Source organism: Polypterus senegalus, chromosome 8, assembly GCF_016835505.1.
Source record: "Polypterus senegalus isolate Bchr_013 chromosome 8, ASM1683550v1, whole genome shotgun sequence".
NCBI lineage: Eukaryota > Metazoa > Chordata > Cladistia > Polypteriformes > Polypteridae > Polypterus > Polypterus senegalus.
The window spans coordinates 174,572,135-174,587,099 of record NC_053161.1 but is presented as its reverse complement, the minus strand read 5'-3'; the positions used below and the strand labels follow the sequence as shown (position 1 = coordinate 174,587,099).

Sequence of the window (14,965 nt, the reverse complement as noted above, 5' to 3'; positions counted from 1 at the left end):
TTAATTAAAAGAAAAAACAATTCTGTCATTTAAATGCAAAATCATTTTAGTTTTCCGATAATCAAGTAATAAGTCACTTCTTCAAGTAATGTAATAATATTTTCATAATTCTTTCCTTAAATTCAGGAATACCCATTATGCTGAAAAGAAAGTTTAAGTTCACAGAGCACATGAACAGCAAATATCAATGTTTTCAAAAGGCCAGAACAGACTCAATTTAGGGGCTGATGCTCACAAGATTCAATTTCACTAGCAGGCTATGAAAAGATTTCTAGTCATATTTATCTAAGATTTACTGAGAAAAATTGCTTCAGTTGAAAACTATAATAGAATTTAGATTAATGCAAATAAAACTACATTGAAAAGAGTGAAATTATTCTTATTTTGCTAGAAGTGAATTTACCATGTGTATACAACAGTTTGTTACACAGTTATGACAGTTCAGCTATCCCAATAAGAATGGAATGAATGAAGTCTGTTCATTTATGAGGCTTGACCTTCAGAATATTGAATGGCTTATTACAGGGGTGTCAAACTCAAACACACAGTAGGCCAAAAATGAAAAATTTGGACAAAGTTGCGGGCCAGTCTTGATATTTATTGAAAAAACATTTACAATTGACAAAGTTTTTCCTTCTCGTCAGATGTAACGATGAACCTTTTCATATGGAAACAAACTTACGTTTTGCGTAAACACTGAATCTGGAACACTCAAAGTTTAATACTACAAACACATGTGCAATCAAATGTCAAATTAAAGATATATCTGTGGCGTTCATTTCTTAAATAAAATAAAAACAAAAATCTTATGCCTCTTTGGGGTCAGGCTCTGAGCTGAGGAAATCCTCAGGATTGAGTGAAGGTGTTCATCAGTGAGACGACTCCTGTGTGATGTTTTGTTCATTTTCTTCAAGGAGAATAGTTGCTCACACAGATATGTGCTGCCGAACATTGAGAGCATTTGAGCAGCTTGTGTACGGAGTCTTGCCATTGTGTCAGGGATGTAACGTGGAAACTGCAGCACCCACAGCGTCGTACTTTGACTTCAGCGAGTCACTATACTGGAGTTCAATCAGCTCCATTTGGAAGCTAGTTGCTTCGCTTTCCACGTCAACTGCAAACAGATTACTAAGCAGTTCAAACCTACATTTCTGGGCATCAAAGTCGGCGCTGAGTAAGCCGAGTTTATCAGCAAACTGTGCACTTGGGAACACGGCGGTAGAGATCTGTGTTTTTATGGTTTGGCAGCAAAGAAAATGGCCCAGGTTTCCTTGCAGCATCTTAGTCTCCCTCGGGCACAATTTTGTTTTAAAAGCCCGCACTGCAGCGTACACGTCTGTGATGACACGGCCCCGTCCCTGAAGCTGCAGGTTCAGCACATCGAGATGGCTCGTGATGTCACAGAGAAATGGCAGCTCAGACTGAAACTCTTTATCCTGGAGCTCTGTTGTGTCTTTCCCTTTGCTTTCTAGAAACTGGCAGATTTCCTCACGCAGCTCGAAATATCTGCTCAGTACGTTTCCTCTGCTTCACCATCTCACCTCTGTGTGATATGACACGTCTGCGTATTCCAAACAACACTCCTCCAGAAAAGACTTGAACTGGCGGTGATTCAAACCTTTAGCTCTTATAAAGTTAACTACTCGTGTTATGGCGCTCATAACATGTTCCATCTTCAGGGCTATTATGTTGCGTGATACTTCATTTTACAAATACACACAAACAAACTTTTTCTGTAATGGTGCGGGGTATCCAAACACTCATTTCTTTATTGTATTTTTCCAACAACACTAGTGTGCACCACATATACAGTATCTTGCTTGGTGCCACCTACTGGTTACTATCGGCATTGCGAAACATGTACTTTAATACAATACAGTACATAACATATCTCCTCTCTGCTAAGATTGATTGTCACTAACACAAAGATTTTTTTATAACAAATATATCTCAGAACTCTGAAAAAGAATATGTCTCTGAACTTGAACAGTCACACACTTGTATGTTCTCCATCTCAGTGGGTGTTCACTCATCACGCTAGCGTAGTGGTGGTTTAGTGATCCTCACAGGATAACGTCTGACAGTCTCTGTTACCAGAGTATGCTCTGTGTGTCGTGAATCAGTGGACTTTGGTGTTTCCGTGGTGTATCTATCTCTGGAACTTGATCATTCTTGTCATGATGAGATTACTAGGGTAATATGTGGTACTACTATCACTCTGGGGTAGTAACACTGGGGGGGTCCACAGGAGGGTTCACTGCAGCCTGCTGAAGCTCTGGATCAGGACGTGTCAGCATCTGGTCCACATGGCATTTCCATACCTCTTGTAGTCCCACATTTATCTTGTATGACACTGGTCCAGTCTTCTCCATAACAACACCTTGGGTCCACTTGTCCTCCCCCTTCCTATAGTCAGGCACGAGGACAGGCTCTCCTACATCAAACTGTCTGTCCTTGGAGCGTGGTTGGCGGTGCTCTTGTTGAGCATCTTGTGACTTGTGCACTACACCAGCAACACTGGGTTTCAGGAAGTCCAGCCGTGATCGCAGCTTGCGTCCAAGGAACAATATAGCTGGTGTCTCCTTTGTTGTTGCATGAGGGGTATTGCGGTATGTTAACAGAAATGTATTCAGGCGTTGTTGCACAAGTGCTGTGCCTCTAGAAGACTTTAAGGAATGTTTGAATGTCTGCATGAAATGCTCGGCCAAGCCATTAGTGGCAGGATAGTATGGTGCTGAGCAGATGTGTTTTACTCCGTTGGACTTCAAGAATATACTAAACTCTTCAGAACAGAACTGAGGTCCATTGTCGCTCACAAGGATGTGTGGAATGTCATATCAACTAAAACGGCTCCTGAGCACTTGAATGGTCTTACCGGCGGTGGTGTTGTCCATAATATGCACCTCAGGCCACTTGGAATGTGCATCTATCACGACCAGTTACATATTTCCTTCAAATGGACCCGCAAAGTTCAGTTGTATCCTATCCCTGGGACTAGAGGGCCACATCCAAGGGTGTAAAGATGCTAGCCCAGGACCTAACCTCCCTCTCATTTCTCCTAGGGCACGAAGCAGAAAATGGCTGACAGTGGGGTAACTCTCATTGAAATTGTAGTTGAAGAACTCCAGGCACTTGACGAACAGATTCGGAAACTCCTGTCCCGACGGAGATACCTTAGAGATCTGAAGGCCCGGCTGCTGGATAAACTGTCCTCGCCATCTGGAACCGGCGAAACATCAACCCCACGTTGTGCTGACCTCACCCCCGCTCTCGTAGGAGCGACGCCGCTGATGACCTCGGTGGATTTCAGCTATGCAGGCAGGGGTTCAAGGCCAGAGCACCTCCATCGGCACAGGCGAGCATCCTTTCTCAGAACCGGTTTGACCCTCTCCGCATCCCCAGTTCACCTTCAGCCCCTGGTGATGTAATAGTGGTAGGTGATTCTATCGTTAGAAACCTTAATGTCGCATGCCCTAATGCAAAATCGTTTGTTTCTTGTTTTCCCGGTGCTCGTGTCCGAGATGTAATGAGACGTGCGCCAGCAGTCTACAAGAAACACAAGGAGAGGGCAGTTGGAGCAATCGTTTTGCATGCCGGCGTAAACGATATAAGGCACCGACAATCAGAAATCCTGAAGGCTGACTTCGCAGCTTTGATTAAAGACACGAAGGAGAGGACCCCATCGGCAAAGATCTTCGTTTCGGGTCCACTACCTCTCGTCAGACGATCCAATGAGTACTACAGTCGTCTGCTAGGATTGAACAACTGGCTACAGGGTTTCTGCAAGAAGAAGGATGTTGGTTTCATTAACAATTGGAATCTCTTTTTGGAAAGGTGTAATGGAAGGATTTTTCTCTGTAAAAAGTAAAGAGAGGAAGGGAATCAGGAGAGCAGATGGGCGTTGGTCGCTTCAGTGCAAAATCAGCTGCAGAGACTAATGTTTTGGGAAAAACAGCCGGGAATGTTCTAAAGATACAGCCAAGGCTATGTAAGGAGTTGTTTTTCACTTTGAGAGGCTTTTTTTACATGTAAGCATATTACTGTGTCTTCTAGTACTAGGCGCTAGTCTCAGGGCCAAGTAGAAGAAAAATAAAGCCGTGTCCCGTGGAAGGGGGGGGTGTGCTGAAACTGATCACTTCTGCATACACTGCTTCCACGTAGGCCGCTTTTGGGCAAGGACACCTAATTAGTATATAAGGGAAGGTTCCGCCCTCAGTTTCTTTGGACGCTCAACCGTGGGGAATGTGCGCACCGCCCGGTCTTTGATAGGCACACGAGTTGATCCTCTGACGAGACTGACATGCGGGCTCCCTCAGTCTACTGGTCTAGGATGATGGCTCTGGGTCTTTTGATATTACTGTGAGCATAGTTTTGTTTTTGTATGTCTATTGTCACTGCATTAAGCATAAGTTTGTGTCTTTTGATATTACTGTAAGCATAGGTTTGTTTCTTTAAACATATTACTGTAAGCATATATATTTGTTTCTATTATCTATTGTTATTGTATTATACTATTCATATGTATTTATATGTTATAATTGAATAAGTAAATTTTACTGAAGTATCGGACCTCTTCTCTCTGATTTTTGCCCACTTACTCTAAAGAACCCCTTGAACCATTTTCCCAAATTAAAACAAAAGGCCGCGTCTCTTCAAGCGTGATGGCCTGCATCCGAACAGTTTCGGCGTCCGGGTCCTCTCCGAAAACATATCGAAGGTAATTAGTTTATCTTGACTATCTATCTCTGCTCTTAACCCCTTCCAAAATGATACTGTTGTGCTAGGACATGATAAGTGTTTAATAGAATCTTCCGTTAAAGTGCACAACATTAATACTGTAATAAGCAATCTCAATGCACGTAGAAAACCTAGGAAATACGGCATAAACTCCAATAATCTAATTAAAATCACTATTTTAGAGGAACAATGTATTAAAACTATAAAACAGATCACAGATTAAACAAAAATACACACAGAGCGCTAATAAAATAATTTAGTTCCTATTCCAAATATCAATAACGCACATAGTATTCATCTCTGCACCTCCGAAACATTAAATATGGCACTATTAAATGTCAGAGCTTTAACTAACAAAACGTTTTTTATCAACGATCTTATTAGTGATAAAAAAAATAGATTTATTGCACTAAATGAAACGTGGCTTGAATTCAGATGCGCGCAGTTTTAATCGAATCTGCCTCCGGATTACAGTTTTACTCGTGCAGACCGCCAGGGGAAAAAGGGAGGCGGATTGGCTAACATTTACTCGAGTCGATTAAAATGTAAAGATGTCAGTTTTGGTAAGTTCAAGTCCTTTGAGTATCTCGCCGTTGTTATTCATGGAGATTCTCAAGTTCTAATACTATCCGTGTATAGACCTCCTAAATTCAAAGCGCCTTTTTGAGGAATTCTCTGACTTAATGTCAATTTTAATTACTAACTATGACACACTCCTAATAGTTGGCGACTTTAATTTTCATATAGATAATCAGTGTGATCTAAAAGTAAAAGAATTTATGAACCTCCTGGATTCTTTTGATTTGAGACAACTCATAAATCAGCCTACACATAAAGCAGGTCATACATTAGACTTAGTGATTACTAAAGAACTGAAAGTTGATATAAAACAGATCATTGATATTGGTCTATCAGACCAATTTCTTCTACTTTTAATATAGAAATAATGATAAAAAACACTCATGAGAAGCATATTGTTAAAAAACGCTTCTTTGATTCGGCAGCAGCTTTAAAACTTACAAACATTTTAAGCAATCAGTCCGTTTATAGTGCCAGCTATAATAGCGAGGACAATGTAAATAGTAAGGTGGAAAGATTTAATTCTAAAGTGAGAGCTGCTGTTGACATAGTTGCACCTGAAAAGACAGTGAAAAAATCTTCTAGCATTGTTATACCATGGAAGACCCAAAGAGTGTCTGATTTAAAGAGAACATGCCGTAGAGCTGAGCGTCAATGGAGGAAGACTAAACTTACTATCCACCATGAAATATTAAAAGTCAAAATAACAGAATACAATAACACTGTCCGTCTTGAGAGACGCTGCTATTTCTCAAGATTATAAATAACAATGCTAGTAATCCCAGAGTCTTATTTTCTACAATTGATCACCTACTAAACCCAGGTAGCTCAAAGGAATGCCTCCTAAGTGCTTCCAGTGAAACCTGTGAGGCTGTCGCTGTATTTTCAATCAAAAAATTAATGATATTAGAAATAACATAGTATATCCCTCCAACACTAAGGATCCTCCTAAACCCCAACATCCTGTTATAAACAAATTAAACTCTTTCACTAGGATAGATTTACCTGATTTACAAAAATAATATCTCAATTAAAACCTCCACCTGCGTCCTTGACCCGATACCAACAAGGTTTTTCAAAGAAGTATCAGGCGTGCTAATTGATAATGTTCTTGACATAGTAAATTCGTCACTAGATACTGGGGTCTTCCCAGACTGTCTTAAGACTGCTGTAGTTAAACCCCTACTTAAGAAACATAATCTTGACCCCTCAGCTCTTGAAAATTTTAGACCCATCTCTAACCTGCCTTCTTAAGTAAAGTTCTAGAGAAGGCAGTCATTATGCAGTTAAATGACCACCTAAATAAACATGCTATTCTTGATAAATTTCAGTCAGGTTTTAGAACAAATCACAGCACAGAAACTGCACTCGTTAAAGTAGTAAATGACTTGCGGGTAAATGCAGACAGAGGCCATTTATCTGTTCTCATCCTCTTAGATCTGAGTGCTGCATTTGACACCATTGATCACAACATTCTTAGAAATCGCCTTAGTCAATGGGTGGGCCTCTCTGGCAGTGTCTTAAATTGGTTTGAATCCTACCTGACAGGGAGAAAATTTTTGTTAGTTGTGGTAATTACAACTCAAGACACATGATATCCAATATGGTGTTCCACAAGGCTCTATCCTGGGTCCGCTGTTATTCTCAATCTACATGCTTCCGTTAGGTCAGATTATCTCAGGGCACAACGTGAGCTACCACAGCTATGCTGATGACACACAGCTGTACTTATCAATAGCACCTGATGACCCTGATTCTATTGATTCACTAACACAATGTCTGACTTGTATCTCAGAATGGATGAATAGTAATTTTCTCAAGTTAAATAAAGAGAAAACTGAAATTTTAGTGATCAGCAATAATGGATACAATGAGGCTATTAGAAATAAACTGGATACATTAGGATTAAAAGTCAAGACGGAGGTAAAAAGCTTAGGGGTGATTGTTGACTGTAATCTGAATTTTAAATCACATATTAATCAGATCATTAGGACAGCATTTTTTCACTTAAGAAACATAAGTAAAGTTAGACCTCTTATATCACTGAAAGATGCTGAGAAATTAGTTCACGCGTTTGTTTTCAGTCGACTAGATTACTGTAACGCACTCCTCTCAGGACTACCCAAAAAGATATAAATCGTTTGCAACTAGTGCAGAATGCAGCTGCTAGAATCCTAACTAGGAAAAGAAAATCGAACACATTTCTCCAGTTTTGATGTCACTACACTGGTTACCTGTGTCATTCAGGATTGACTTTAAAATTCTGCTTATGGTTTATAAAGCCTTAAATAATCTGCCCATCTTATATATCGGAATGTCTGACACCTTATATTCCAAATCGTAACCTCAGATCCTCAAATGAGTGTCTCCTTAGAATTCCAAGAACAAAACTTAAAAGAAGTGGTGAGGCGGCCTTCTGCTGCTATGCACCTAAAATCTGGAATAGCCTGCCAATAGGAATTCGCCAGGCTGATACAGTAGAGCACTTTAAAACACTGCTGAAAACACATTACTTTAACATGGCCTTTTTATAACTTCATTTTAATCGTAATTTAACTTAATCCTGATACTCTGTATGTTCAATTCATCATAATAACTATTCATGGTGGCTCTAAAATCGGTACTGACCCCTACTCTCTCTTCTGTTTCTTTTTCCGGTTTCTTTGTGGTGGTGGCCTGCGCCACCTCCACCTACTCAAAGCTTCATGATGCTCCAACAATGATGGACGGATTAAAAGGCAGAAGTCTACGTGACCATCATCATCAAGCCCTTCCGTGAGAACCCTAAATCCAAAGAGGACTATTTCATTTATGTTAGGTAGAATGCCCAGAGGGGACTGGGGGTCTCATGGTCTGGAATCCCTACAGATTTTATTTTTTTCTCCAGCCGTCTGGAGTTTTTTGTTTTTCTGTCCCCTGGCCATTGAACCTTACTCTAATTCGATGTTAATTAATGTTGATTTATTTTTTTTTTATTGTGTCTTTTATTTTTCTATTCTTTATTATGTAAAGCACTTTGAGCTACTGTTTGTATGAAAATGTGCTACATAAATAAATGTTGTTGTTGTTTTCGCATACTCTGACAAGAGTGGCAGGATTTAGCTTGGAGCTCAACTTGAGAGTCGATGCCAGGCCACCATACGTAACTACGTGCCAAGCTTTTCATTCACACTATACCTGGATGTGCTATATGGAGCTCTTTCAGAACCTGGGGGCAAAGTTTTGGTGGAACAATCACTCTCGCACCCCACATGAGGCATCCCAGTCGTATTGTAAGATCATGCCGGCGCAGTAAGTAGGGTGCAAGCTCTTCATCTGCATCCTTTGCAGCTGGAAAATGCCTAGTGGTGACCATTTCCACAACACGAGATAAAATGGGGTCAGGCATGGTGTGCCATCTGATCTTGGTGTTACTAACTGGTAGGTTGTTCAACTGAGATGTGTAAAATAGATCTACTGCGCTTAGTTTCTCTTCATGAGCATGGGGGAGTGGTAAGCATGAAAGACCATCAGCATTTGCATGTAATGCACCTTTCCGATATTGAATGGTGTAATCATGCGCAGACAGGAGGAGTGTCCAATGCTGCATTTGGGCAGCAGCCATTGATGGCGTACTTTTCGATGGGCTCAAGATGGAGGCTAATGGGTGAAGGTCTGTGAACAGCATGAACTTGTTACCGTAGAGGTACTGGTGGAACTTGCATACTCCAAAGACTATCGCTAGTGCCTCCCTCTCGATCGGAGTATAATTTTGTTCTGCTTTGCTAAGAGTCCGTGATGCATAGGCTATCGGTTTTTCTTTGCCGTCAGGCATGACGTGCGAGAGCACAGCTCCGACCCCATAAGGTGAAGCGTCGCACGCGAGTCGAAGGGGCAGTTCTGGATGATAATGGGTCGATACCTCCTGCGACACTAGGAGTGATTTAGCGTCCTGAAACGCGGACTCACAGGCTGATCTCCACTGCCATTGCTTCTCCTTATTTAGCAGTTCATTCAGTGGTTTCAAGATAGTGGACAGGTCGGGGATGAAACGTCCGTAGTAGTTTAACATTCCCAGAAAAGTATGGAATTGACTAACTTCTTGTGGTGCTGGGGCCTCCACAATGGCACGCACCTTTTCTGGTGATTTGTGAAGTCCTGCTGCATCAATTATGTGACCCAAGTATTCCACAGACTCCTGGAAGACCAAGCAGTTCTGTTGTTTGAGATGCAGGTCATACTCCACTAGCCAATGCAGAACTGTATCCAGAGTTTTGAGGTGGGTCTGCTCATCAGGGCCACTCACAAGGATATCATCCGGTAACAGTGAGTATATGGCAGTCCGAGAAGCACTTGGTCCATAGCCTTCTGAAATAAAGCGGGTGATGACGCTACACCAAAAGGGTAAGCGATTAAAACAGAATAGCCCTTTTTGTGTTGAGATAGTCAGCAGCTTCCTAGACTTCTCTTCCACCTCCATCTGTAGATAGGCATTTGATAAGTCTAACTTACTAAGGCGTTAACCACCTGCTAGAGAGGCAAAAAGGTCCTCAATGCGTGGAATTGGGTACTTCTCAACACGGAGAGCTGGGTTGAGTGTGACCTTGAAATCCCCACTTTTTGCTTACGGGCACCACGGGTGTGGCCCAGTCACCGTGCTCCACTGGTGAGATCACTCCAAGCTCAGTCAGGCGTTTCAGTTCGGCCTCCACTCGAGGTCGAAGAGCATAAGGGACGTTCCGTGGTGGACAGAATTTGGGTGCAGTGTTAGGTCTGAGAGTCAGTCTGGCTGTAATTCCTTTCATTGTGCCAGCTTTTTAGAGAAAACAGCTGAGTGTCTCCTTAACACAGACTCCAAGTTTTCTTTTTTTCTTTGCTTAATGGCATGCACCATTTTTAAATCTTTCCAGTTCAGTTTAATAACTCTCAGCCAAACAGTGGGGGTGCATCTACTTTCACTACATACAAAGGCAACTTAGCACATCCATCCATTTTCCAACCCGCTGAATCCAAACACAGAGTCACGGGGTCTGCTGGAGCCAACCCAGCCAACACAGGGCACAAGGCAGGAACCAGTCCCAGGCAGGGCACACACTAGGGCCAATTTAGAATCACCAATCCACATAACCTGCATGTCTTTGGACTGTGGGAGGAAACCCACGCAGACACGGGGAGAACATGCAAACTCCACGCAGGGAGGACCCGAAAAGCGAACCCGGGTTGGCAGCAGCACTACCACTGCGCCACCGTGCGTCCCCAACTTAGCACACTGATTATTTAATTTAACTTGCACTTGCATAACCCCTTCAGATGCCAGTGGCTCCCCAGTGTATGTCTTTAGCATGACATCCGTGGGTTGCAGAGCCACTTGGCTCAGTGTGCTTCTGTACTGCTCCCAGGGAATCACTGCAGCCCCTGAATCCAATTCCATTTCCATTTTCTTCCCGTTTACTATAGGCAGCACGGAAATCCGTGAATATTTGCCTTTTTGAGACAAAGAATACAGTCCTCATTGTCAGTATCAGATTTATTTTCTTCACTTTCATCATTCCCTGCCTCGATATGATGAATTCTCTTCTTATTTTGCATCCTTCGCTTAATTACATTATCCTTCTGAGTAACATTCCCCTCTTTCCATTTCTTTTATCTGTCCTGATAGTTTTTTGGCTTTGTTCCTACACATGCTCTTAGTGTGACCTTTTTTTCCACACTGGTGGCAGTCACGGTCTTTATGCCAGCAGTCATCACCAGTATGATTCATTTTCCCACAACGGCGGCATTTGTCACAGTTTTTAGAAAGCACCGCATTCACTTTAAGGGAAGCCGTCCACGCGCAAACTGCGTAATCAACTGTTTTCTGAAACGTGAGACCTTTTTCAGTCAACAGGCGCTTCTGAACAGTTTCACACTTTAGTTCACACACAAACCTGTCTCGTAGCTCGTCTTCCAAAAATGCTCCAAAATCGCAATGTTCCGAAAGACTTTTCAGCGCCGCTACGTACTGTGCTATCATTTCCCCTTCCCCCTGATTACGCCTGTGGAACCGGTAACTCTCCGCTATCACGAGTGGTTTCAGGGCGAAATGGGCTTGTAAAACCTCCACAACACGGTGGTACTCCATCTCCCCTGGCTTCGTAGGCGCTACCAAACTGCGTAGTAGTCCGTACGTTTTAGGTCCCATTACACTAAACAACACAGGCAATTTCTTCACGGCCGTAATGTCATTAGCCAGTATAATGTTCAAAACGTTCAATATACGTCGTCCATTACTCACCAGCGTCCTCGAAGGGATCCATCCTTCCGATTACTCCAGCCATGTCGTCGGCACCTTGCACTCCACGTTAGACTCAGAGGCGGAAAAGAGGCTCCTTTAAACAGTCTAAACCAGCTCACTAGCTAAACACTACACCGCGCGATCGGTTCTTCTCATTGACACAATTCGTCGCCAATTTATATTCTGTTGCGTGATGCTTCATTTTACAAATACACACAAACAAACTGTTTTCTATAATGGTGCGGAGTATCCAAACACTCATTTCTTTATTGCATTTTTCCGTGCACCACATATACAGTATCTTGCTTGGTTCCACCTACTGGTTACTATCAGCATTGCGAAACATGTAGTTTAATACAATACATAACAAGGGCTTTGTCACACGACGATTCCTGATGTATGATGCCGTGATAAACAGTTAGCTCACCTGCACATTTCTCTCACCGCATCTTCTCCTAAGTCCTGGCTACCAATCCACTCTTTTGACCGCACATCGCGGGCGCACCATCTGTCGTTACTCCCACAAGTTTATCCCAAGGTAGCCTCATTTGAGTTACACATTTGGAAACCTCTTCAGAGATTTCTTTTGGTGTGGTTGTGCCATACATTGATTTTAAACACAGAAGTTCCTCCGTAACGCACAGATTTGAGTCCACTCCCCGGATGAAGACTGACAGCAGGGCAGTATCAGATATGTCGCTGCTCTCATCCACAGCAAGGGAGAATGCAATAAAATCTTTTCCCTTTTCCATCAGCTGTTCACATAGATTTGTGGCAAGATCATACGCACGATCAGCTGTGTTTCTGCTAAGGCTCAAATTTAAAAATGCTTGCCATTTATCTGGGCACACGACGTCGCCAACTTGGATCATTCGCTTTTTGACAAACTCTCCCACATTAAAGGGTCGGGCTGATTTTGCAGTCTCTGCTGCCACAACTCACTTTGTGAATCCAAACATCTTTTCATCTCCTCTGTTTCCTGGAGCTTTTGCGCTATGTCCAGGTCCTCGTACTTGTCATGGTGTTACGTTCCATAATGTCTTCTTATGTTATATTCTTTGGTTTCAGCTACGTTCTCTCCGCACACAAGACAAACATGTCTGTTCTTTACATTTGTCAACAGATATTCTGCTTACCACATGTCTAGAAAGCTTCTGCTTTCCACTTTTCGTTTGGCCATTTTTGGGAAGGGTAGCATGAGGACATTAATGAAGAGGAGGGGGCGTTTGTGGGTTAACGTTGACGCGTCAATGCACCAGCAGAGCATTCTGGGATTTGTAGTATTAGCGGTGCATTTGCGGTCTACCGGCGGGCCAGCTCTAGTAGACATTTGGTATTTTCTCGCGGGCCAAATATAATTACACTGCTGGCCTGAGTTTGACATCTATGGCTTATTAGTTTGCCAGGGACTGTGATTTTGGCCATCACATCATAACTATAGTGTGTGACAATAGATGGCGCTATTCCAGTGATTGACCCGGCACAGACAGACACGAGAGGCTCACTTACAAAAACAAAGAGGCTTTTTATTTTTATTTGCTCGTGTGGAAGGCCTTCCCCGTCCCCACGAGCCCGCACAACACAGTCCAAAGCACGAATCCCAATCACAATCCTTCTATTCTATTCTATTCTATTCTATTCTATTCTTTTCTTCTCCACTCCTCTCCTCTCCTCGCTACTCTGGCTCTCGGAGTTGTGTCTGCTGGTCCCTTATATAGATCAGCCGGAAGTTGTCCAGGTGCTCGTTGACCCACTTCCGGGTGTGGCAGAAGAACTGCCCACATGGGCTTAGGGACAGTTGCAGCACATCCTGGCGGTTCCCCGGATCCCAACAGGGCTGTAGCGAACTCCAATTCCCATGAAGCCCTGCAGGAGACCGAGGTATCGCTGCCATCTAGCGTTCCGGAGGAGGTGATGCTCAGTCGACATTTGCCCCACGGGGTCCATCCAAGGCAGGGTCCCCAGCCACCCATAACAAGTGATAAACTGCTTCTAAAGGTTTATATCATTTTAAAAACCCATAAGACAGTATAAAGACGTATTATGACATCACTGAGAAAGGCCTCCTCAGAAGTCCTCATTTTTCGACCCAAATGTCTTTATTTCCAGAGAAAGAGAGTTAGCAGCCCATGTTTGACAGTTCTGGATATTTCACAGTTTTACTTGTTCGAGACTTATAACGAAAAATGCAACGTTTAAAATTAAGCCCTAATTAGTAAAGAAATTGAATGTTTATGAGACAATCATCTTTACAATTCTTTTTACAGTTGTTGCTCTCTGTCCTGTAACTGAATGTATCCTAAATTCTTTCAAATAAGAGTAAATAAAATGTTATTACCGTATATACTCGTGTATAAGTTCTCCCGCAGATAAGTCGGGACTTGATCTTACTGTATAATTTCTGGTATTTTATGATGTCGGTAATATAAGTCGAATGAAGAAAACTCGCACTATTGGTCCAAGGGATTACGATATGCTAACGCCCACCTGAGAGAGGAACCACGGAGCACACGGCCTTTATTTTCTATGTGGGTGCGGCAATGCGCTGTATCAGCGTGTACTCCTAATCTCTCTCTCGTGCCTACGTGACCACACGGTAATACCCAAACTATTCTAATGCAACGTTTACAGTGATTTGTGTTTTTTGTATCTCACATCCTTATACACCTTTATCATAAGAGCATCCCTTATCTATGATGGAGCATTTGATCAGAAGAGAATATGAAGCTGGCTTTAAATTAAACGTCGTTGAAGTAGGAAATAAATTGGTAACTGCGCTGCTGCAACAAAATTCAATGCGCCTGAGAAACTGATGTGAGATTGGAGGAGGCAAGAAGATGAAGAAAAAAAAAATTAAGTGTCGCATTTTTCAACAGGTGTATAAGTCGGGGTCTGATTTTATGATGGATTTTTCGGGTTTGAAGGCCTGACTTATACGCGAGTATATACGGTAATAAAAAAGACCCTAGATTAAACTGGTGTACTTCCCGTTTTTTTTTATTTTTTAAACTGTAAATTTTTCGTTATGTCATTGCACTACTTAAAGGAATGCCTTGTTGTCTCAAACAAGTAATACTGTCAAACGTAGCGACACTCGGTGCACATATAAATCCTGAACCTGACGGTGGATTTGTCGTCTCTTTTGCTGCTGTACCTCTCCAATGATACAGCACCTGATCAAACGTAAAATCACCAAGGACCACTATGTTAGGTTACAAATAAATTCCTTTAGTGATTGTTATTACAATAAAATGGGATGTAGAATCTTAAACTAAAAGGGGAACATCCCAATTTACTTTGGGGTCTTTTTTTTTATTATTATTTTTAACAACTCTCACATGGGAAAGAAAGAAATGGATGTCTGCCTGTTAATGTACACCAACGTGTACACACACC

General features: G+C 42.3%; 1 pseudogene; it reads right to left on the bottom strand.

Annotated features, from left to right (window-relative positions):
- Positions 1-775: 775 nt before the first annotated feature.
- On the bottom strand, positions 776-12,822 carry LOC120534715 (annotated as a pseudogene).
- Positions 12,823-14,965: the final 2,143 nt, after the last annotated feature.